The sequence below is a fragment of the Anguilla anguilla genome, chromosome 4, assembly GCF_013347855.1.
Source record: "Anguilla anguilla isolate fAngAng1 chromosome 4, fAngAng1.pri, whole genome shotgun sequence".
Taxonomy (NCBI): domain Eukaryota; kingdom Metazoa; phylum Chordata; class Actinopteri; order Anguilliformes; family Anguillidae; genus Anguilla; species Anguilla anguilla.
The window spans coordinates 51240869-51265839 of NC_049204.1; the positions used below are offsets into that span (position 1 = coordinate 51240869).

The following is a 24971-nucleotide window of genomic DNA, read 5'->3' on the forward strand; positions in this document are numbered from 1 at the left end:
TTTGTTTCCACTACCATCTAAGTACTCATTTTATTTTTTATGACTCCAGAACAGCCCTGTGTTGCCTGAGAATGTAAATTAAAATCAAAGCTTACAGTTTCCCAAACACAGCTGGAGTCATGCAACATACTGTATTGCATTTAATCACACGCTATTACAAGCAGTTGTCAATACCATTAAATCACTTGCAAGGGATATAAGAAATTTCATTATGGGCAATGCAAAACAGAGACTTCTGACAGCTTCCTGCTGCCTAAAGATAAATGTCTTTTGTAAAACAGATTCAAATGACAAACAGAGCACATTAAACATTCTGCTGCATTCTGCATTCTTCCACAAGAAATCCAATCGACATACAAAATGCCTTGTTGATGGAGGTTCAATACACTGGACTTTGTTCTGGTGTCTTCTTAAAATTCTCGATTGTGTCCAAATGTGATGACAGAAAAGGCTATGGGTAACATTGTTTTCATACTTATCAAACCATAAGACTTCACCATATCATATTTCTCCACTGTGCTCCTCACATTAGAGTATATGCAAATGTGCACTGCCAGCTGCAATGCGTGATTCGTGCACTGAAACCTGACTATGGTATCCTGCTGTGAAAAGTTCTCTGCACACTGGTTTTAAACTGCCTGCTCACATCCTAAACTGAAGTTTGCACTCAACTGATGTAGAGTTGATTGCCTGTTTAGCCTTGCGCCTCAAACTACTGCACAGGCAGCACCATCCAGCGGAATGCACTTCGATGGTACTCATCTTTGAAGATAGTATCTTTCTCTAAGAGTTCTGCCAACACCATCTTAGACATTGTTCCCTGTGAGACATTCACAGATTGAGCTGTCTTCATCACTGGTGCTCCTGTAAAACATGTCCCAACAATCACCCCTTATTCAAAGCCACCAAGGTTTCATCTTATAGCCGTGGTAGCCATAAAAAACCAGGCCTGAAGAGCATTTATTATACATGCAGTGCCTTCCATAATGTTAGGCACAGAAACATATCTTGATTTGGCTCTGTACTCCACAGTTTTAGATTTGTAATCAAACAATTCACATGTGGTTACAGTGCAGGTTCTCAGCTTTTAATTGGGGGGTATTTTTATATTTTCTGGTTTCACCATGCAGAAACTTTGTTGATGTTTTTGAATGGGATAGTGTGTCACTTCAAAGAACTTGCAATCAAAATTTGATGGTTGATGATTTTAATGGTATTTGTTTTCACATAAACAAAACAATCAACAAATTCAGATTTAACACCATCTGAATATTTTTCATGCAGTATTCTGAAAAATTGCACCCTCCCTGCCTGAAAGGGAAGGTCAATGCCATTTACCATACTGTAGCAACTTTAATTTACTTTAACTGTTGCGTACATTGAAAATCTCTTCAGTTATGAAAAATATCACTTTATCAAAGCCCCCGTAGTTGAAGGGCTCAATGACAGGATTGTCAGTTTTTTTCCCCCAAATGCTTAGCTAATGTGTTTTTAAAAGTTTTAATTTCAGTATGAATAAAATCCCAGTTTTTGAACCATATAATACACCTCAGCTTAATGGTGGTTTGTATGATATTGTGACAGGGCACAAAAATTTAACTTTGGCAACTTCTCTTTATCGTTTTGTAGTCAATATCTTTATTCAGCTATTTTCCAGCTGGCCATCCAACATTATTACCAGCCGTTTATGTGAGCACTGCTGCATAAGAGTAAGCTCCCATTGCACCAACCTAAATAATATTATTGTTGCTGAGTACTCCTTGCTGTGGGACTTGCAGGGTTAGTCTACTCTAAACTCACACAGGATGGTTCATAAAGTTATATTAGTGAGGAAAAAACCATAGAATGCATATGTCACTGCCTAGAACCCGCTTAGGGTAATTAATTCTGCCCTTATTTTGCCCTTAACCATTGATCGCATGGACATAGATCTCTGTTTGTAATTGCTCGGGAAAGTTTAGATGAAGCCTGTTCTTTGGAGTGTTATTAGCTTGGTAGAATTAATAGCTTTGGAGTCTTACTGTACAAGCTTTGTGAATTTGGCATTAGACAGCACTTCTTCTATAGTCATAATTGAAAAAAAGTGTTGTGCATCACTAACTGGTGTATGCACCTTAAGCATTTGTTCTAAGAATGCTACAGTGTATACCCTGCCTGTTCCAGCATTGACTGTGGCCAGGAGCCTGCAGGTCACCACATAATCAGCCATACCACAACTGGTTGGTTAATGAATGCAGCCATCCAGCATAAAGTGACAGGACATCTCAGCTGGTAGGTCTGCACTCTCCTGAATTGATGGAGGATGTGGCAGCATATCCATATATGGATTGGGCCTGAGAATATAAGTGGTCACTCAGATAAAAGCTCAGGCTAAATAGATTTTCCTTAAAAGGTGGCAACATTTTATATATTTTTCTTATTTAGCAATTCATTCTTGGTCTACTAGTCATTTTGTTCCCTCTGATTATTAATGAGACTATGGCTAATTGAGTCCTTGTTTAAGTGGTAGCATTTGCTTCAGTCTAATCACCATTACCATTATTCACAGGGGGATGATGTGGACCCTGTCTGTATTGCTCTCTCTTGTGACATTTCTTTTATCCAAGGTCTCATTGTTTCAAAATGGGGATTAAATAATAGGGCCCTCTTAGATTTCTATCCCATTGATGTGGGTTAATTTTACCCGACGAGAAACAAAGCAGTAGCTGTATACATCTCCTGTTTATGCTGGAGGTGGTTATTTAACTATGGATAATTAGGTATGCTTATTATTTAACTAAACGCATAAATTCAGTCAACTGACCCCACCACCCCACCACCACCACCACACATGCCACACAGTTTATCATTCCTGTCTGTGGAGATTTTGCTCTGATTAGCAGAGCAAAATAAACCCCCGTGCTCCCTACTTTGGTCGACACTCATCTTCCCCATGTCTTGAAAAGTTCCACTCTTGCTCAAACACACGGCACTCTGTTTAAACTGTGAGAGGAAGTTTCATTATGCGTGACGCACCTTAGAGGTTAAAACCACCCACACTCCTTCCTGATTATTTTCTAAGATGCATAAACAGGCACGGTAGGGCTGAAGAACCAATGAAGATGCTGTCCAGGTCAAATGTGAGATGTCCATCACAGTGTCACTACTGTCACTCAGCCATCTGCATGCCCTTTCATCACTCATTGTGGTTCATCTGCCATCTTCCATGCTCAGTAGTCTTATTTATGGAGAATTATTTACGTGTCATTTATGTAGCCATTTATTTATGTAGCGTTTCGCTTAATTTGTATTTTCTTGTTTCCATCTAAACCACGAAACTGTATCAAGACAATAACACTTAAAGACCCGTCTGTAACCAGTCACTCCCAAATTCTCAGATCACCTCCCACTGGACTTCATGGTCTTATCTTCAGATATGCCACCATGTATGAGCTGGTACTGATCCAATTTATTCACCTGGTTCCAGAACATTTCAATAACAGTTTATATGCCCACACAAAGTACCCAGGGGTAAACGCAAAAAAAAAAAAAAAGACAGTTGTGATTTTCCCCAGATTTTGAAAATGTTGAGCCTTTTCGATTTTAAGCAATCACACAGCAATGTTTTGCTCTGTGAACAGTAGTTTATTTGGTGAAGTGTAGATAAGGCCCAGGCTTCCTCCAAATCAAAAAGCTTTAGGAGACAACGCTTTTGATTTTGATCAGGACTATCAGAATTAAGCTCCTTATCTTTCAGACATAATCTCTTACTCACTTGTTTTGGTATTGTTCACCAAAGGATGTGAGTAAGACTATTCATTTATTTTCTGCCAGCATTAGGTGTGTGTTTGTGGGTTGGTGTTTTCTCCCTTTTATTATTACTTTTTTTTTTCCATTTGTATACCTTTATCAGCTCAGACAGCTGGTGGACAGATTTAGAAATACAAAATGGCTTCCTATAGGATGATATCCGCACATGAGGAGCTGATGGTGGTATAAAGAGGGACAGCATAGCACTACATTATGCATTAGGCATGTGTATCCTATTTTTAAAAAACATAGGAATCATTACTTGGTACATTTTGACAGCACTTAGTATCAGAGCATTTCTCATTTATGTCATTATTTTGTTAGGTCCTCCTTAATTCCATTTTGCCATCCAGTGGTGAAACAAAGGTACTGTCTTTATTTTTGTGCAATTAGTCAGCCAGTCAGTCAGTCAGGTATGGTGTCATTTCATGGGCTGCTTACTGTCAGCCAAAAAAAAAAAAAAAGAAGGATTGCAGTCACTCCTGTAGCTATTGTCAGGATGCCTGCACATGCAACAGTCCTTGGAACAGCCTCTGTGTTGTTTTCACAGAACTACAGTTAATAATAATCCACTGACTATATCGCTTACTATCTCCAACAAATGATTTATCTGGGGGCTGGGGTACACTAATTTGTATGCCAGGCTTAAGACATTCATTCGCAGAAAAAGCTTATAAATGCTTAGTACTGCAATACTCAGGAACTTTGAATGACCAGCAACAGGAACTGCGTTATAACTGAGAATCCCTCTCCTGGTGCCTCGGCCTTATAAGGCAGGCCACTGACTGAATGCCATGCCCCATGTGGAGGGCAGTTACTTGGCAGTCACCCTAAGCCGCATCCTGTCTTTAGGCGAGTGTTACAGTACAAAGCATTTATAAGACCAAAGGCCTTGCAGTTGCTGGGAAGATTGATTTGATACAGAGAGACCGTGATACATTACATATTTCAGCACAAGGCTTCATCTCACTTGCTTCAAACAAGGAAATTCTGATACATCATTTGTCACCAGGGCTTTTACAATTCAAATATCTAGTTATGGCAGTGTATTTAAAATGGCAGTCCACACTGAAAAGCTTTAAAAATTCAGTACTGGCACAGTGTAGTTATGATCATTTGTTTAGCCTTACAAGTGAATTACAATGGCTAAATGTGTCCATATATTATATCTTCCTGTTTATATATTAATTGTACAACAGATGGGTCTGTAGTGGTATGACCAAGTAACAACAATAAAACATTTGCTGCTCTTTTTGCTGGGTATAATTTGACAGACAAATCAAATAATTTGACAGACAACAAAAACAAAAAAAATACCCTGGAGGAAGGTATCCATTTGTCTTCAGGTTTATTGAATACAAGATGCATCTCAGACAATGAGACAATCCCTTAAGTTGTCTAAAAGCCATACACGTGTTTGTTTAGGAGACAGGTAAATCAACACAGACCAAAGGTCCAAAAGGAAGATATGGTCACAGTAGCTTCACTCTAATGTAATATCCATAGACATTACTGAATGAAGAGGAGTGTGAAATGCATGGAAAATGCCACTTCTGCTAAAACAAACAAAAATACAAAGCACATACTAATATAAAGCTTGTGTGGCACTGCCTGAAAAAATTAAATAAAAACAGGACACTCTCCATTAAACAGCATGAAATTCCTTATTAGTGAAGTAGCACAAAAAAGGTCAGGTCATGTGAACGAAGGGAAACAGCTGAACATACAGAGAATCACCAGCAGGGAGAGACAAACGCAACTGAAATATACAAAAATACAGAAAGAATAGAAAAATTTCTAATAACAATATTAAATGAATCATATAAAAATATGTATGGAATAAAAAAAAAAATCATAACGTAATATAAACTACATTCGTCATTACATAAAAAGCAAAAGCAAATTAGTTGAATAGTGCACATTAACACTTTCATTTGGACAAGAGTAGCCTACCAGGGTGACGGCACTGTTCCAGTGCATGGATGGGGTCCACGTTCTGGTATGCAACCCAAACATGCCAAAACTGAATGCGGAGCAGCCCTGCAGGCCAAGCAGAATCGGCTTTAGTGTTTCCCAGAGATGGGAGGGCATTAGTCAGCCAGGGTGAAAGCACGTCATTGTGCACCAGCTAACTCTGTTGGTCGGTCAGGTGCCAACAAGTCTGCCTGTTAACCCGCATGTGAAATGTCTTCCTCCAGCCCATGTCTGTGCAAGCCAGAATTACAAACTTCAGTGTGATAAGAAGTGGCAGCTGACATCACATGCTTCAGACTACACCATGCACTCGTGTGCACTCTCCAGAATCAATTAGCGGCGGTTGGCATCCTAGCACTAAAGCTTTTTCTGCTGGAGTTCTTCTACACAATTTGTTCGAAACAATGGAACTGGACAGAGGGTGTAGCACAAAGAAGGCAATCACAGGCCTCCACCTTGTGGAGATGACATGGATATTAATGTCCTGGTCACTGATTAAAGCATATCTCTTGATAACATAGCATATGGCAAAGTTACTCTTTATCTCCATTATATGGAACAGTCCTTACAAGAGTGCACTGTTCTTACAAGTGTGCTTGTGTAAAGGTAAATCACAAATTTTATATGCTTTAGAATGTTTTCCTTTTTGCAATTAACAATACTACTACTACTACTACTACTACTACTAACAATAATAATAATAATAATAATAATAATAATTCCCATTTGTGACCACACATTTTATTCTCATTAAAATCTTTTATGATGCATTGACCGGCACCACATATAAATGTTTGCCTCCCCCACAGCAATCACAGGGTACGAATAAGTAATTGATGACAGGTTGTTATGGGTACATACTTCTGCACTGATAAAAGTGATTAAAGGCAATGATACCATTAGCAGTGAAAGGTGACGGTTGAAGAAATTAAAAAGTAATCCTGGCTGGAAGGTCTGTAGTGACTGTATATATCTGTGGATTTATTAAGACTTGTTTAGAGTAAGAAGCAGAAACAGACTCATAAATGTTTGAGACTGCTCAGAGATGAATAACCCCACAAATGCGAGCACAGCATGCTATAAATAATACTAAAAATTTTCATCAGTTTTTGCATTTATCTTTTTACACATTTATGTTCACCAATACACCAGTAGCTCCACCTTAGCATTCTTGTAGAACATTACCTCATTTTACCTCTTCATCTGTAAACAAATACCAGACTTTGAAACAACTAAATGTGAGTTTAGTATGTGTGTGTGTGTGTGTGTGTGCGCGGGCATGTGTGCACGTGGGTTTATGCAAGAACACTGGTGTTGTCAATCAGGAGCCTCTGTGAGCACAACATTTATAGCTGTATTAAAAAGTTACATCGCTGTATACCCAGGCAGCGTGTCTGCAAGTGGATTACAGTGAAACGTGTTGACCTGTGTGTGGAAAACAGCTAGAGTGTGTGGGTGTGCATATCATGGGAGATGGCACTGCACCTAGCTAACCTGGCTGTGAATCTGGTGATAATTTATTCATTTATTACCACAGACAAATTGTTTAAGTAGTGAGGAAAAAGGAAACATATAGGGCCTGTAACTGGGTTTCCTTTCATTATTGTTCTGCCCCTTTGTGACCTATTGATTTTTCCATGCACCTTTTTTATTTTTAGAAAAGCCCATCCAAATCACAGTAAAAAATATTTGCAATCAATAAGCATCCATCCACCTTAGTTTAGATGTCTATTCAGCTTAATTATCTTCTACCTTTCCTTTCTCAACCTCACAAACCACAGTCATTTTTATTTGAAGACTTTGTTCCAAAATTCTAAATTAGTATTATTACAAAAATTGTAGTATAAAGCTTCCAGTGACAGAATTATACAAAAATAATAATGGCAGTGTTAATCTACACATACAATGCTAACGCACTTATGAAAACTTAAGGGTGTGGCAATAACTTCACTGTATTTAAGTAATTTTTTTAGTATTACAGATGTATTTTCGTATATACTATCACAGTTCTTGCCTCTCCTTTATTTGTTTTCCTTCTTGCTGCAGCTGTGTTTCTGACAATTAAGACTGCCCCAGCCTTACCCTCCCTTGAGGTCCCAAAAGCTTAAGGTCTTCAGAAATCAACACACGTTTTTCCTGGGAAGCCAATACCAGCCTTTCACATTAATAATGTAAGAGAGAAATATTTTTTTCCCCTCTAAAATAGCCTAATCATAAATAAGCAAGGACATTAAATGTACAAACTAATTCAACAAACTTGCGTAAGCATCACAACCACCCCCTTCATCCCAAATCACATTTTAAACAAGGTGCATTTACAGCAACAGCTCCAAGTCTAGCTGAATCTCCCCCCTTCAGCATGATGCTGTGTGGGAAACAATGTGAGCAACTAATAATAATAATAATAATAATAATAATAATAATAATACTTTGCAGTCAATCATTTGAATCTTTCAAAGCACTTTACAGTAATTGGGGGGAGCTCATCTCAACCACCACTAATGTGCATCACCCTCCTGGAGAATGTACAGCAATCACTTTTCACCAGAATGTTCACCGCACATCGACTGAGGTGTAGGAGGGAATTATTAAATCGATAGTCCACATAAAAAATAAAATAAAACTTCCCCCTTCAATGTTGAAAATATTCATTTGACTAACTGAAAGGCCATCATCTGCAGAGTTGTGACCATAAACAATAATAATAAACATGAACATTATTGTTTGTGACAATTAACCTTATGGAGGCTTTATCTCTCTGTGTTCTGCCCAGTGGTGAGTTCATGTTGTTTGAAGTACAGTAGACATATACAGGGCTGTAGCAGCTATCAAAGCTTTGTGCTGATTCACTTTGATGGAGAGCAGGCAGATGTTAGCATTAGCATTATGGTTTTCTGCCTTTTGAGACTTTCGGCAAATGCAAACATTTCACTTGAAACATGACAGACTTATTTTTTTGTACTTCACAATTTTTGATTAGTAATTAAACAATTCATATATGTTTAACTTCTTACGTATCACCCCCCCCCCCCCCCCCCCCTTTTTTTAACACAAGCCTGAAAATGACACACCTAAAATAAAATGGTTACTATTTTTGAACTTTTTTGACTACAGGCATATGAATGGTCTCTTATGAGAGGTAGCCCTTAGGAGTTTGATTTCCAAGAGTTACTCTAAATATTACTAACAAAGTAACAGAAGCTCAAATTCAGTGGAAATGAAAGTTTTTTTTTTTTTTTTCTCAACTAAAAGTTTTTTTTTTTTTCAGTGGATACAGATGCTTGAGGCTGTACATGGTGGGCTAAGAAACACAATGCTTAGCCAGAACTACAATGCTGGTTAAAATCGTATGCCAATACCACCAAATTGAGCATTCTGCATTGTTTTTTCTTAGCTATGTCTAGGCTGGTTTCCAAAAAAGTCATTTGACTCCAGACTCCAAAAGGACACTTGGTAACCAAGTGATATTATGGGATATTAGAGGTATAAAATTCCATATCCTTTATATGATATAATCAGGGCTTGGTTGCCACCCTCCCCCTCCCTCTCCTTCTCCCCCTCCCCTCTCCACCGCCCTCTCCTTGCTGTTGCCTTGCAACCTCTAGCAGCAGCAGGTCTGAAAGATTATAGAAAATAAACACATTACCTATCTAGTTTACTAATCTAATATGGTACAGCAAAGTTTTTCAGAGAAATTATTGACATTATTAGCTGCCAGAATCATTTTTTATCATTCACTAACATGGCACAGCAAAGCAACTTTCATCAAGACCTCACATACTGACAAATTAATGTCACGGATAGTGGTTTTTCTGCCTGGGCCTGAGGGAACATCTCCCCTCGCTTGGCTCACAAATACCACTCCAACAGAATCTTGCATACTCACCAAGTCACCACGCGTGAGCCAATCAGGCAGGAGAAATACACACAGCCTACAACTTCTACATTAAAAAATACTACATTCCTCAGTCTGTAGAATCAGAGATCCGGCAGGGATGTGATATAGCGATCAATCCACTGTATCTGCAGCTTTTATGTGCTGCAGGCAGTTTTAGTAGCCATGCTGTATACACTGCCTGTGAAACTCCATTTATGGGCATCAGGATAGAAGCGATCACATCAAATGTACAAGTGCACTTTGTTTAATGTGGTGTTCATTGCAACATCAAGCCATGAGATAAGGCATGATTTAGGCTACAGCCTAATGATTAAAAAGGCATGATACAAATGTATGGTTTTGAGTTTGATAATGAATGTACAGTATGATTTTTTTTAAAGGGGGGGGTTCATTAGTATTTTGTGTATAGCATAATGTATCAATTTATGCTGCAAAAAATTCATCATTTTCTCAATAATCTTTTTTCTTTAATTACTAATCAGAGAAATGTGATATGCTGACATACAGTATCGCGCAAACAGTACTGAGTACAACAATAAACATGCAATTAAACATTCAAGGAAATGTACCATGATTAAAGTGCATTACATTAATTACCTCTTTTTCTCTTTAAGTAAATAACAGGACTAAGGTTGACATCACGCAAAGGAGGTGTGGGTTACATACCTGAGAGCCTGTTCCAATTAAGGCCAGAATGAAACAGGAGAGATCAGTTCATCAGCATTAAACTACTCATAAAACCATACGTTCTGTCCATCTCCTCCCCTATTCTCTATGAAATGAAAACCCAGATACCCAGTAGGGAACTTTGCTTCCTTTGGTTCAACCGTGGACATAGAATGATTTTTTTTCTACTGGTTTGCACACAGCTATAGGAAACAACTCGCCTTCACAGCATTGAAAATAGCTCCAATCTCATCTCTTCATGCATCTCAGTTTGAAAATGCTGAGATGTGACTCAGAAAAATGCAAAAAATGACTTGCTAGTTGCCAGTCACTTTTATGAAAGGACAGGTCAGGCATGAATCAGCAAGAATTCAGAATCACTATCTAATTTTTGCAGTACATTAGAAGTAAACCTCTGATACACAGTGTGATGAAGTATGCCACCAACACATTATATGAATTATTTGTGTCACCTGACCTTTTACCGACTTCTGAACACTCTCCAAAAAGCACTGACCCTGATTTTGATATTGTGTAAACCCATAGGCATGCATGACTGATACTCCCTGCCATCACAGTGATGATTGAGTAAAGTGTTCTTATGTTCTGAATCCGGCAATTTTAACAGTTAACCCAGGCACTCCGAATACCGAACATAAGTGTATCAACAGTTAAGACTTCCCACTTATTCAACACAGAAATTATTTGATAATTTGTTAATTTGATTTAATTTAGCAATTATTATTACAGATATTAATTATCAATTCAATTTCCACATTTGTTGATAGGTAGGGCAACTGTTGGGTCAACCTTTATCAAAATGTACAACTCACAACCAGATAAAAGGAATGAATATACCAACCACGGACCTTCCAAAATAGCTGCAAGGACACCAAGATCAAATTTAAAAGACCAAAAGACAGCAAAATATTTTAAAAAGGCAGGGATGAAAATGCCAAAAAAACGTACCAAAAAAAAGGACCCAGATGCAAAGATCAGATTCCTCAGATGGCAACAGCAACTAAAACCCGAATGATCACCACGACTGATCTTAACTGGCTATGTTAAGCAACAAAACTCTCCATAGCACAGAAAAGTCTGCAGTTCTAAGTTGTTCTATGAGGGAGAATGGTCCAGAGAGAGAGAGGTTCAACATGGCTGTGCTGATTGGCTGAGGTGTGGAAGAGCACAGCTATGATAGCAGGATCAGTGGAGGACTTATCTGAAAGCTGAGAAATGTACATATTAAAGTTGCCTCATGTTGCTGGAAGCATGATTATATTATTATCAAAATATGTATTGTCTTACAGTCTTTATAATAAGATAAAACATGAATATGTTAGGAAGTAACCCAGCTGGCTACTAAACATGGAGGTTTACTGCTGCCTTTGACAACAAGAGGTGATTTTTGTAGACAAATAACTGTTAAATCAGGCCAGTCGAAATTTTTACCATCAGGCATATTTTCCACATTACAACACCAAACAGCACCACCTTGGTTTATGCTTGAAACTGGATTTGTATGTGTCCATCGTTTGGGTGCCCTGTGTCTCTTTCAGAAGGTGATAAAGTCATAAAACTTTCAAAGGAGAAAACTCTCCAGGACACCTCAGGTTTGTTTACATTTAAACAACCTCCAGCAAGGCTCCAATTACCAAAGACATTCATTTCAATGCCTGTAAGGGAGAAGCAGACAGATAGAAGTCTGGCAGGTCAAATTATATTGTCTGTTTTCACAGGTGGCAATCTAAAAACTAGACACCTGACATCTCCCACCCAAATATATCCCAAAGATATTGGTATTATCTAAATTAATTATCATGTGCAGTTCTTGAAAATATTAAACAACCCAAAATTGTATTTGAGTACTCATTCAGCACGTGTGCCCATCAAGACACACATCTATTTTACTCATAAATTATATCAGAAATAATGGAATTAAAACAGATATGAGTATTTACTTTAAACCAGTTCATAATATAATGGTTTCATTTTGACAGACATTTATGATTTTAATTTGACATTGTTTGTCATATTTTGGTTCCATGTAATATTTTAGTTTGAAGGTTACACGCTAATGCTTCTGTTCTTCCCAGGGGTCATTTCAGTCTGTTCCTTATTGTTGACTTCAGTTACTCTGTCAGTCCTGAATTTAAGAAAAAAATAGCGCCGTGGCTTTAATAAGTGATGAGGCCACTTGCTGAGATAACAGGATAAAGCAGCCACTTAAAATAAATTTTGAGCCCCCCCCCCCCCAAATCTCCCATCCTCCTCCTACCTCCACCCCACCTCCTGACTTCAGAACACTTCTCCAACTAGAAAGGACATTTAAATGCACTTCCCTCTCTCCCTTGGACAGTTTGATATAAAGCTGTAAAGTCTCCTCAGAAAATATTTGGTTTCTTTTATACACTGTTAAAGTCATCTCCTAAATTCAAGTCTCATCAAAACAGTACAGTAGGTGCTGCCTGTGGCCACACATTTTAATGAGCACATGAGAACAGCAAGGTTTTTGTTATTCTCCAAGCGCAGTTTGTGAACCTTAAAACAGTTCTGTCACAAGCACAGAGGCAGTGTTAACCAGGCAAGTCCCTGTTCGACCTTTTGAGAAGGCTACAAGCCCGAGTATTGGGTGACAAAAAAAGCCGATCTGTAATGCCACCCTGTGACAACTGGCTTGGGTGTATCACTATACTTTAGTCTGACACTGATCCAAAATAATCAGGTAATTAACAAAACCTTGGTAAGAGAAACCAGCCAACAGCCATGCCAGACATGACATTCACCTGACCTGACACGACCTGACAAGACAAGTAGCTCTTAGAAAGGTAATTCTGTAAGACTATGCGGATAACCTACATCTTCAAGGTTTTTTTTTTTTGGTTTTTTTGCCATGCTTCCCACCCTCTTAGACATTCCACCAAATTCACAGAAACAAAATATATTGCATCAACACACATGTAAAGTTAATTTGAATTACATTTTAGAGAATTAATTTTATCTACACAATAAATTCCAGAGGGTTCTAGAGCAATCATCATAATACAAATGACTGAACTGCCCCACTAACAATAAAATAGGCCATCTTTGTGCAACTAAAGTCAGTTAATAAACACAAGAGCTAACAGCAAACTCAAGAGCTGGAACCTTGATATTGCTGTTTGGTCTTTCTCATTAACTTCGGTACAGATGCATCAGACACTCAAGGCTTCTGAGTGGATACTTTGATTCCGTTACTTCTTGTTCTATGCCAGGAAAGCCATTAGAGGTACTGTACATCCCCTGAAATGCATTCATCATCGATGAGTCTAGCAAAAGTTACAGAGGCCTCTTAAACATGGCAATGTGTTAGAAGTGTGGGAGGTCTTGTAAATACCAAATGTCTTGCTCTTTGGGGAAATTATTTGTGTAGTAATTGTTTTGTTTAATTACCTAATGGCCTGTGCCAACTAATTAGCATATGAACAATCTCTGATCATTTCATTTGATTGGGAGTGTTGTTATAATGAGCTGTACAACCTTTTTCCAGCATTGAAAAAATTGATTTTTTTCTGAGCACTTGATTTAATTAGGCAGATATTAGCTTGGTTCCTATGTGAGCTCCAAATTGAATAAACCTAGAATCATGACAGTTTGCATAAAGAGCAAACTGGAAAATGATATTGGAAAATTAAATAAAACCCAGCAATGTAGTTTACATAAAGTGTCACAAGATGGGTATATCTAAGGCTACGATTACACCGCAGGTCTTGATGCCCGCAGATTTGGATTTTTTGCCTGTATCCAATTTTTTTGACCGCCTGTTTACATCTACTTTTTAAAGTAGCCCATATCCGATACCTGTACTCACATGGTTTATACTTGAAACAACCTGCATGCATACACAGGTGTTTGGTAAATGGTAAATGGACTGCATTTATATAGCGCTTTTATCTAAAGCGCTTTACAATTGATGCCTCTCATTCGCCAGAGCAGTTAGGGGTTAGGGTTTAGGTGTCTTGCTCAAGGACACTTCGACACGCCCAGGGCGGGGTTTGAACCGGCAACCCTCCGACCGCCAGACAATCGGTCTTAACCTCTTGAGCTATGTCGCCAGGTGTTTGGTAATTGATATAACAGTAAGCAACCACACTGCCACGACCATATTGCCATCTCCAATGGACACAAAACGAAAAGCAACAGCTTGAATTATTATTCCTCTCTCAAAGCACCTTAGGTCCATAAGGAAAATCCCCTGTATTTCGGCCTATACCGACTCTTCGCCCAACACATACATATTAAAAGGACGTAACCTTGGTTTTTGCCACCGGACCGAGCCTTTGTCCAACATTAAACTCCTTTTAACATTTGCCATTGCCAGCAGAAAGTGATTGCGCATGTGATATATGTTATGTTATGCGTCATTCAAATGAAAAAGAAGTATAAGAATATCACATTCTGAATGACACGCAAATCAGAAAAATTAGGAAATTATGATCAGTGTGCTTAGATGACAGTCACATTGGCAGGTGTCCAATTCCTATCTGATTTATTTCCACAAGAAATGGTAGGTCAGCAGAACTTGTTGTCACAAAAAGAAACAGTAACATTGATATTGTAGGACATGTCCGCACCTTACACCAGGACCAGAAGTCAGCACTTACTGTATGTATTACTTAAGAGTAGAGAAGACCTCTGCAATGTTCTAGCTACAGACTCATTTTGTTGCTAAATTCTGATCTAAAGATCTATGCAGAGGCTCTGGCTATGAGACTTGAGAAAGTTGTTCCTAAATTGATACATAATGATCAGACAAGGTGCATGCAATGTTGATCAGTGGCCAACAATTTGTGACAACATTTGTATGTTATTGATGTTATTGATGCCACATCCACTCAGAAATCGTCCTGCGCTGTCCTTTCTTGAGATGCAGAGGAAGCTTTTATCTTCTTGAGTGGGGCAATCTCTGGGAAGTGTTAAAGCGTTTTGGTTTTGGAGAGTCTTTTATCTATATGATTTAATTTCTCTACAACAAACCTACCGATGCTGTTTTAACAGGTCACTCATAATCCGTACCAGTTAGTCTTGGAAAGAGGCGCCAGACAAGGTTGCCCAATTCCCCCAATATTATTTGCCCTCTCCATGTAACCTTTAGACCAAGCAGTTACTGTAGAAAGAATTAATAAATCAAACCAATATGCATTAAGGGTTCCTCCCACTACACATTATTATATGCAAATTACATTCTGCTCAGATTTGTCAGTTTTTTCAAATTTGGTCCTTCATGCTTTATATTCAATTTGGCTCATTTTCTGGTAATAAAATTAGCTGTTCTAAATCCATTAATGCCCCTTGGCTTCCCCTTTCACACCCTTGACCCTACCATCTTCCTTTCCAATTCAGATATGTTTCACCAATTTTACATACAGTAACTTGAAATAAAAACCTTTCAATCTTTTTTTAGCTCCATTGGCAAATCTAATTATTCTAAAAATGAAGAAAGGCTTAGGCAGTGTCTCTTGCATATCTCTTTGCATGGCATAATATATGGTTAAAACCCTCCCCTGTATTAACTTTTTATTTGCAATGCTTTCTATTGTGCATCTGCTCAACGTTTTTAAGGAACTTGATAAAACCTGTACAAATTGTACTTGGCATACCATTGGTCTTTTCAGAAGCTATAGCTGCACCATTTAGATTACAGGATCTGCCTTTTTAGGCATTATAATTGTCCTCATTACAACTGAGACCAATTTTCAATCATTCACTTAGCGTATGGAAGCCAGAAAACACATATCTGAGCCTCGAAGTTAATTTTTTATTAGAAATTGTTTTTATTGAGAAGTTCTAAATCATTTGTTTTTTCTCAGTGGTTTAATAATAATGTTTACACTTTGGGGGATATATTTGACAAAAATGGCTTCTGTTCATTTCACAATCTTAAAGAAACCCATTCCCTTCCTGGTACATCCATGTTCCACTATCTCAGATTCTGCTCAGCTCTTAAAACATGCAGGGTTCCTTGGAATAGCCCCTGGAAAACAGAAGACCAACCACTGGCTCAACCACTTCTTCCAACATAACACGAGGCCTTGTACCATTTCTCCAGGGCTAATTCATATCTGAAAAGAAGCTGACCCCAGGGGTTGTTACTGTTTGGATTAAGGGACTTCATATGTTTAAAAATAATTTGGACTGGGATACTCTATGGGCTAACATGTTCTCATCTTCCAAGAACTTTTCCCAACTCTTGCATTAATGTCCTTTAAAATTAATGTACTGTCAGATCATTGTACGACAAAATAATGAAATTATTATTATTTTATTATTATTATTATTAGTAGTAGTAGTAGTAGTAGTAATAGTAGTAGTAGTATTACATTCCTGTTCCATTTATTTATTTTTTAAAAATATATTTTTGGCCTTTTGGAATGTGACATCATTCCAATCATTCTTTCCAATATCCTAGCACAGGTATGTTCACTAATGCTGTCTTTTTTGTATATAAATTTATGGAAAATCAATAAGCAGTTGTTAGCAAAAGATGTAAGTCATATTACAATTGTCCATATTGCGAAGGTCTCAAACTTTATGGAAACAAATGATTTGTTTTTACATTTTATGCATATTTCATGTTTAATATATTCATTATTTGTTAGCATTAAAAATCCAATAATTATACAGTATCAATGATGCACAGTGAATTCATAAAAACAGGCTTTCATTGCTACCGATGGTCACATGTTGGGACAGATTGCACATACCATGAAACAATGTTATGATGACCTTTTCCAAAGAAAAAATGCAATGGAATAAAAATACAAGTAAACACTTACCACAGGCTAACCAGAATAGATTGCCCTTTCAAATTATACACTTATGTTTCACAGCACAAAATAAACCAACTGACACTATGTACAATCAATATCCGTAAAATTGAAAAACAATGTTGCTAGGGATGGGAAAATGTACTGTACACATGTTGTGTGCACTTGTTGTGTAGGGACTGCCAATTGGCTAGCAACTAGCTATAAGGACCAACTTGCCCATAAATTGTACCAAAAGAAAAATTGTCTTTATGAAATGACAGCATGTTCATTTTGATTAGTAATATCATTTGGTAGCAGGAAAAAATATTTGAGTCATAAGCAAACCAGTTATGACAAAACATTCCAAGAAAATTCCAAGGAAATTTGAATGGGGAAACGCTTCATTACAAGGTCAAAGAAAGCAAAATGATTGTCTGTTGATTACATGAGAGAGGCATGATGTCCTAAGATGAAAAAATGCACAACTGAATTTGAATGCTGTCATCTTCCCCTTGTATTATGACTGGGATACTGGTGCAACTTAATCACAGATTTTTGCTGGGAAAAAAAGAGTTTCATGTTCTTCACAGCTTGCATGCAAATTTATAAAGTTTTGTAATCACACTGTGTGAGTGTTTATTTAAATGTAGGCCAATAGAATCATGTCTCAACAGTCTTGCAAGCTACAGTTCTTATTAGTATTCAACAGTCATGTGTTGGACATCACACAAAGAAGTTGCTACAAGCATACTGATGGGATAAAATCAGGTTCGTGGAGACTATAGAAATTATCTCTCATGAGAGGTGAGAATTCAGAGGGGGTCAAGGTCAAACCCTTTACATCAGCACTTCCACATTTAAGTTACATAACAGTGTTATTACACTATTGTACTGCTCTCAAATAACAGTAAAAAGCTGTTATTTATTTTTAGAGAAAGGGGATTTGGCTGAAATCATTGCATTTTCTTTTAGAAATAAGCAACACTCATTTATGATAACCACAAATGAAAGCCTGAATTCCAACAGAGCACCATGTATACATTAAAAAAGCATTACTATTTTGCGATATACAAGGTATTTTCATGCCATCATTTTGAAAGAGAGAACCAGTTTTCTCTCACTGGTGTACATGCCTGCTAACTCAGCTGAATTCAATCAACTTTGAATTCAAGGCTCTCTGATTAATTTTTGTTTGGTGCAAGACCTTCTGTAGAAAAGACCAGTACAACTAGATCACACATTTTGTAGCTATCATATAGCTTCATAGATATAGACATACATTTATTATGTGTTCTCTGTGTGCTGTTGACAGTTATGACAAAGGAGAGCAAGTGTTGATGAGTGTATGAAACAGCAAGTCAATACAGTTTATTGAAGGACACTGGTGTGTGTTGAGATGACTAGAACCTTGACATGGCCATAACTGGAAATAGAAGAAAAGGTGCCCTGTCTCTTTCCCTCCACGCGATTGACAATAGCCCTCCACCCCTCTAACTAGTCCGGGGCGATAACCCCGATGGCTGCTGCGCTAATGTATTCCTTCAGCCTTGCGGTTGAAAGACCCATAAATCACAGCTTTGAAAAGTACCTCACTGGATTTCCTACTTAATTTATTACGTTCTCGGGGCTGACGCACTAGTGTTGTAACGGTGAGGCACGCACACCGCAGAGAGAGGCAGGACTCACTATGCGATTGAGCTGCGCCGCCAGCTCCACGTTCCAAGGGCCAACGGGGAGGAAGCCACAGATCCAAACGTGATAGGGAGTTCATCGTTTATTCCCCGTCCTGCTGCAGGACTCCTGCTCCCACCTTCCTTTCCCGAGATTTAATTCCTGATGTGGCGGCTATTTTTAGAAAGGCATCAGGCATCGATTGGATGCTTATTATAATAATTTAACAGACCGGTTCTGCCCGCTTCACCCTCCAGCTCAAGCTCAGCTAAATTATGGCTGTCGTCCGCTCCTGTGCCCTAGCAAGCTGATTACTTTATTATATTGGCCAAAGGTCATTAACATGCAAATGAATATAATATGTTATCTTAAAATCTTATGGTGGCACGAGATGAAGTAAGGGGGATTTAGTCATTGCGGTATGATACAAATAAATCGTCGCCAAATTGACACTTGTTTGTAATGTCAACACGTTACCTAACTTCTGAATCAGGAAAGCCTTCCATCAAAATCTCGCAAGTGTCAACTTAGTGATTTATTTATTTATGCTCGACAAGGGAGGAAGATGTATAGGCTCTTCAACAGATACAAATTACTGCAAATTAAATAACGGAACAGTTACAGCTCTGGGCAAGAGGGGAAGAGTGTGCCAGCAGAGTCAATCATGGGCTGTGAGGAGAATATTCAGAGCAAAGATTGGCCCCAATTGGCAGCTAGATAAAAGATATAACTGAAGATATCTCGCCGTTACCGATATAGAAAATTTGTAACAGGCAACTGGTTTTCAAATGCGTATTTCATGTTTTTCTCAAAAGATCCAGTTTATTATGCCAGAGTGTTACTTCTGCATGGTGCAACAATTGGGGTTTCTATGGCAACTGCCTACACAGATACAAGCCTACATGATGACTGAGTATTTAGCATGCATTATCCTCCAAAAATAATATTTCGTAGTCTTGGTAACTCAGACAGCTTAGGATGTGTCTGCAGTGTTACACCCACCTTGTGCTCGTGTGCAAATATAACTGATACGCTATGAAGTGAATGCAGATGCACCATATATTTTTTTATGTTTGTGTTTTTTGTTTTTAGATTATTGGTTACAGAAATCTGTGTATGAACTGATCATGTCAGTGCTTGTAATATTATAACACTATGGTGCTGATTATTTATTTATCCATTCATTCATTTAACAGCACATATAATGCTTTATTAGTATTACCCACCTGATATACAGTACAGTGTATGTCCTTGGGAACTTCAGTGATAGAGAGATGTAGAGAAGCGGTTTCAACAGGTGACCACATGTTCCCTTTAAACACAGTCAAAAATCAAAGCTGTTAATTATCTGTGTTACTGTAACCATGTCTGGTGGTAATATGGTCATCCAGTAAACATGTGTAAACCGAGCCTGCAGTTCAAAGTTGCACCTGGCTAGCTCTTTTGACCATACACCTGTTATCCTATTGTTAGCACCATGAACTGTGGTTTCAGTGACATTTTCATTTGAAGAGTAATGCTGGCTTTGGCACAGATGCCACATTGAGCTAGTGCTCACAAAACGTTATTGAAATCCATTTATATCATCTACAATCAGAAACAATATTTATTTTACTCTAATACATTATATTTGACACTATCCATTCCAAAGAGACAAAAGAAAAAACGGAATAACTGAACAGAAACTGCAAGCACATTGCCACAAAAAAGAGTTATTTTTTGAAGGATTTATTGAACTTTGAAGAGCAAAAGCAATTGTAGCCACAAATGTTCAAAATGAGCACCAAAGCACAATTTAATATCACAATGGTGAAAATAAATAAATACTGTAAATGTATGACATAAATTCCCATTTACTGTACTTAGCTGGTGGTGGCATAAATTAGCCTACATCTCAATTAACAGTAAAAGAGTTACATGTTATAGTGATATGGAGACAAGATGATCAGTGCTGTTGGTCTTGCTATAGATTTAGAATCATATGTACTTCAAATAATTGCAGAACATGTTTTAGATATATCCATTCACATGTGCAAGTGGTCAGAATGACGAACATAGCAGCTGTGGCTTTCATAATGCACACTATAAGGGGGATCTGCTCTAAAAAGAGAATCTGTTTCCCATTACGATGGGAGCCCCACCCAAATTGTGATCGTGAACATGAGGAGGGTGGGGCCTGGTTGAAATCCCAGGCATTACATAAATCATCAATCTCCCATTTTTCTCTACTCAGATTTCGTAATCTTGCAATCATGGAAGAATAAGGTACCGCTGTTTTAGTTAGGTATTTATGCAAATCCGTTTTAATTAATGAGAAAATCATTTACTGTCCTTTCACAAACGCAGTATAAAACAAAAGTTACGTTTTAGTCAGCAACTATGAACCATGCCCAATTTGACATAAGGCTAATGAAGTAAGCCTCCAAACTGTTTTTTCATTTTAATCCAACTGGATCAGGCTTTACATAAAGAAGATCAGAGAACATTGGCCAAAATTCTTTCCAGCTCTGCAAAAAATAACTCAAATATTCTGTAAATTCTTTTTTTTCTACTAAAGCTAAATGCAATCTTTTTTCTCATAACATTCTCAAATGCTGCAGAAAATGCTTGCATGTTAAATGATTCCCATTGTTATTCAGGTCACTGTGACTAGGATGCCTGCCACTTAATCTTCTTACAGAAGTCTACTGTCTACCTTGTGTAATTTGCATCCTTGTTCTGACAAAGTGCAGTGGAGTGCTCGGGGGGGAAAAATCATCCACTGCGATTCACAAGAGTGGTCTTAATGGATAGTGAAGCTGGAAGCACTGGTTAAAACTGGCATCAAAGAATCAAATAATGTGCTGGACATTGTTTCACTAGACATTTCATGTGACATACAAAACTAAAAAGTTGAACACTTGATCACAATAAAGCCAATCGATCTGGCACATTTAAAAATCTCTGTGCTCCTAGCTACAACACGCTTGACAAAGTGCACAACATCACAAAATTGACTGTAAGGCACAATACAATGCGTAATCAATCATTACATTTACTTGATGTCACAACCTAATTGAGTACTATATGTTTTACATCCATAAAACTCCAACTTAAGGTCAGGTGTTGTTAAGACCAAGGTCAAGAGTGGCTTGGGGTCATCAGGACCAGTAAAATCTGACAACAGTGACAGCCTTGAATTCTGAATTCATGTGTTTTTAGCCTTGTTGTGGTTCAGTGTTTACAATCAAAGAAGTCACTTCCCTCTTCAACCCCACCCACACCGCCCAACATAATGTGGCTAGCTGTATAGCTAGAGATAACGTTAGTACTGTGAAATGAGCGACAGTAAGAACGCAGATTCAATTGTAGATTACTGTATTCCATTATGCCGAATGCATAGCTTAATTAATTTCATGATTTTGAACCCATTTTTAGTTTTATCGCGGGGACTTTTATTTTGAAAATTTCAGACTCTCCAGAAAGTCCTTACTGTCGCTAGCTTCACACTGCAGCTATAACTTTACTTACAGGTCCAACCGAAAACAGGCCAACTCCGCGTCACTTCATCCCCTTGGCGATTTTCAGCTGACGCCACCGAGGAAAAGCAATTCCAAGGTTAACTCTAGTTCTTGAACGACCTGTATCGTTGTTGTTTGCGCTGAAATCTCATCCCAGACCACAAGCTTTGTAGCCATACCCACCCCTGCCCACGCAGAAAATAGCGCCACTCCCAGAAACACCCCGAACACATTTTAGAATATAAAAAGTTCAAGTAAAGGTAGGCTACGCAAATTCGGCCAAAGTGCGTAAAGACAGAGATTGCCAGAGCAACGTAGATAATGCTTTAACATGGTTATTTTATATTTTCATGGTGGAAATTCTGCAGTATGTCTTCAATAGCATGAGAGAACACATTTAATATTAAGTAAAATTCAAAAGCAGTTGCAACACAGAAAATCTATGCCTAGCACATTTAATCGGTCACGTTAAATTAATTCACGTTTATGGCAGCGTAATGCAAATTAATTTGGAAACCCTGTATGGATTTCATTAGTGTAGTTAGATTCAGTTTAAAGCTGTACATATGGAGCAATGATGGGGCATCATCAGTGAAGATTTCAATGAGGACAGTACAGACGGAACCCCTCTAGAAAGAACTCTGTCTTGGTCATGGCCTGCTTTTTTAACAGTAACAACAAAACACAGACATTCCACTTTAGGCAGATTGTTTTCTAAACAGATTCTTTGGAATTAGATGTCATCTAAATATATTTTTGTACAGCTGTAGGGGTTCCCATAGGTCACTTTTTGTAAACTATTTCATGACGATGTTATAGTTCCTCGTTAGTTTAAGGTGTATTTCAGTTGAAGTTTAATTTGTTTATCACTGTTTGCATTGCCTGCACATCAAGGGTTACACAGTTATGCCCAGCCATTCAGTCAATCAGAACACCATTATTGATCGCTTGTCATTCGAGGAAAGAACATGGCAGGTGAAGCAATTATATACACATTTTCATTATTAGGTTTCAAAAAACGCTTGCCTAAGGGGAAATATTTTAATAATGAAAAATAATCTATATGAAATATGAATAACTCCTTTGAGTATTGTTTGAATATATATTCAATAGATATTTAAATAGCTTCAGAAATTAATAATTCATCATTTCAACCTTACTGCAGGCAACATTTTGTACAGTATTTATCAAGCAGAGGAAAAAATAGTTGACATGTTGAAATGTATTGACTTTTTCTGGCTTGATTGGAATAAGTCACAACAATGTATGGAGGAAAGAACTGGCTGTCATTATCATGATGAATTTCTTGCTAATACCATCATAAAACCATTTTCAGGCACCTAATGAATGGTTAAAATAGTTTTAAATTCTTACATTGGTTAAAATTAAGCTTCCTCCTTTTATTAGATTGCAAACATCCTTCTCAGAATAGTCATAAATATAGTTGGCAGACACATTCCAGAGACGGAACACGTTAACTGTTAAGAGTTGAATTAACGCTGTGTGAGATGAATTAACACTGGATATTTTTATGTGTATGATTTGGCTCCTTAAATAAAATGTTTATTGTTTTAATCAAAAGGATTATTGAAATAACTCATGCTATTAGTTTCAGTTCTTATTTAATTTCCTGGTGTGAAAATTGTTACAGTATGCTTGAATTTGGTCATCTACTCTTTCAGGCCTGTGTTGTTTTTATAGATGCCCCATAAGAATCATCCGTAGACCCTTCTCCTCATCAAACTTTAACAACAGTGCTAAAACATCTTGAATTCCCTTGACACCATCTCACACACAATGCTGCACCCAATAACCTGTTCAATTTTTAACCCCTTCTATAGCAGCAGCCCCACTCTTTTTATCACAAGCCTGAAAATGACATACCAAAATAAAATTGGTACTATTCTTGAACGCTTTTGACTACTACAGTAGGCAACCCTTGGGAGCTTGTTTTCCCAGAGTCAGAATTACTCAAAATTTTACTGAAACAAAGCAACAGAAGCTCAAACACAGTCAAAGCGAAAGTTTTTCCTCACCTAAAATGTTTTTTTTTTTTTTAGTGGATACAGATGCCTGTCGCTGTGCCTTGTCAGTTGCAATTGAGCCACAGCCACAACACTGAAGAAATCCTGGTTCAAATCCGATGACAGTACCACCATCTGAACTATGTCTAGGCGGGTTTCCAAAAAGGCCATTTAGAGACTCCAAAAAAATACTTGGTAACCAAATGATATTATGGGTCTTTAGAGGTGGAGAAAGTGTGCAGAAATTTGCTCCTTTTCCACCTGCCTGTCACCCTCCACCTCCCTTTCCGTCTCCCTCTCCCCCTCTCTCTCTACCTCCCTCTCCTTGCTTCCCCCTTGCCACCTCTAGCAGCAGGTCTAGAAGAAAATAATTAAAGTACATTTGCTATAAAGTTTACTAATACATTGACTGAGCTCCATTGATTGAAGTTTTAGTCAAATACCCAACCCCCATGAACACGCTGTAAAGACGCTCCATTCAAAGCAAAGTGTGGGCCCTGCAACAGGGTGGTTGCGTCCCAGGTGCGCCACTGCCGGCGATGGCCGGAGGTCCACATTGGTGAGGCATCAACTGGGGGTAAGCCAGCTACATCCATGGCGCTCCTTGCTCTCTAGCAGCCACTGCTGGTTAGACCAGGTGCCTGCAGATGCACAAAGTGAG

The 24971-nt window shown here is 38.0% G+C and overlaps 1 protein-coding gene across 1 annotated transcript in view; it reads right to left on the reverse strand.

Annotated features, from left to right (window-relative positions):
- Nucleotides 1–24971, reverse strand: part of trpa1b (transient receptor potential cation channel, subfamily A, member 1b) — a 56126-nt gene that overhangs the window by 27215 nt on the left and 3940 nt on the right. Inside the window, exon 3 of the mRNA XM_035416343.1 lies at nt 22297–24951. The gene's annotated coding sequence lies outside the window, so the exon portion shown is untranslated. The remainder of the gene's footprint in view (nt 1–22296; nt 24952–24971) is intronic.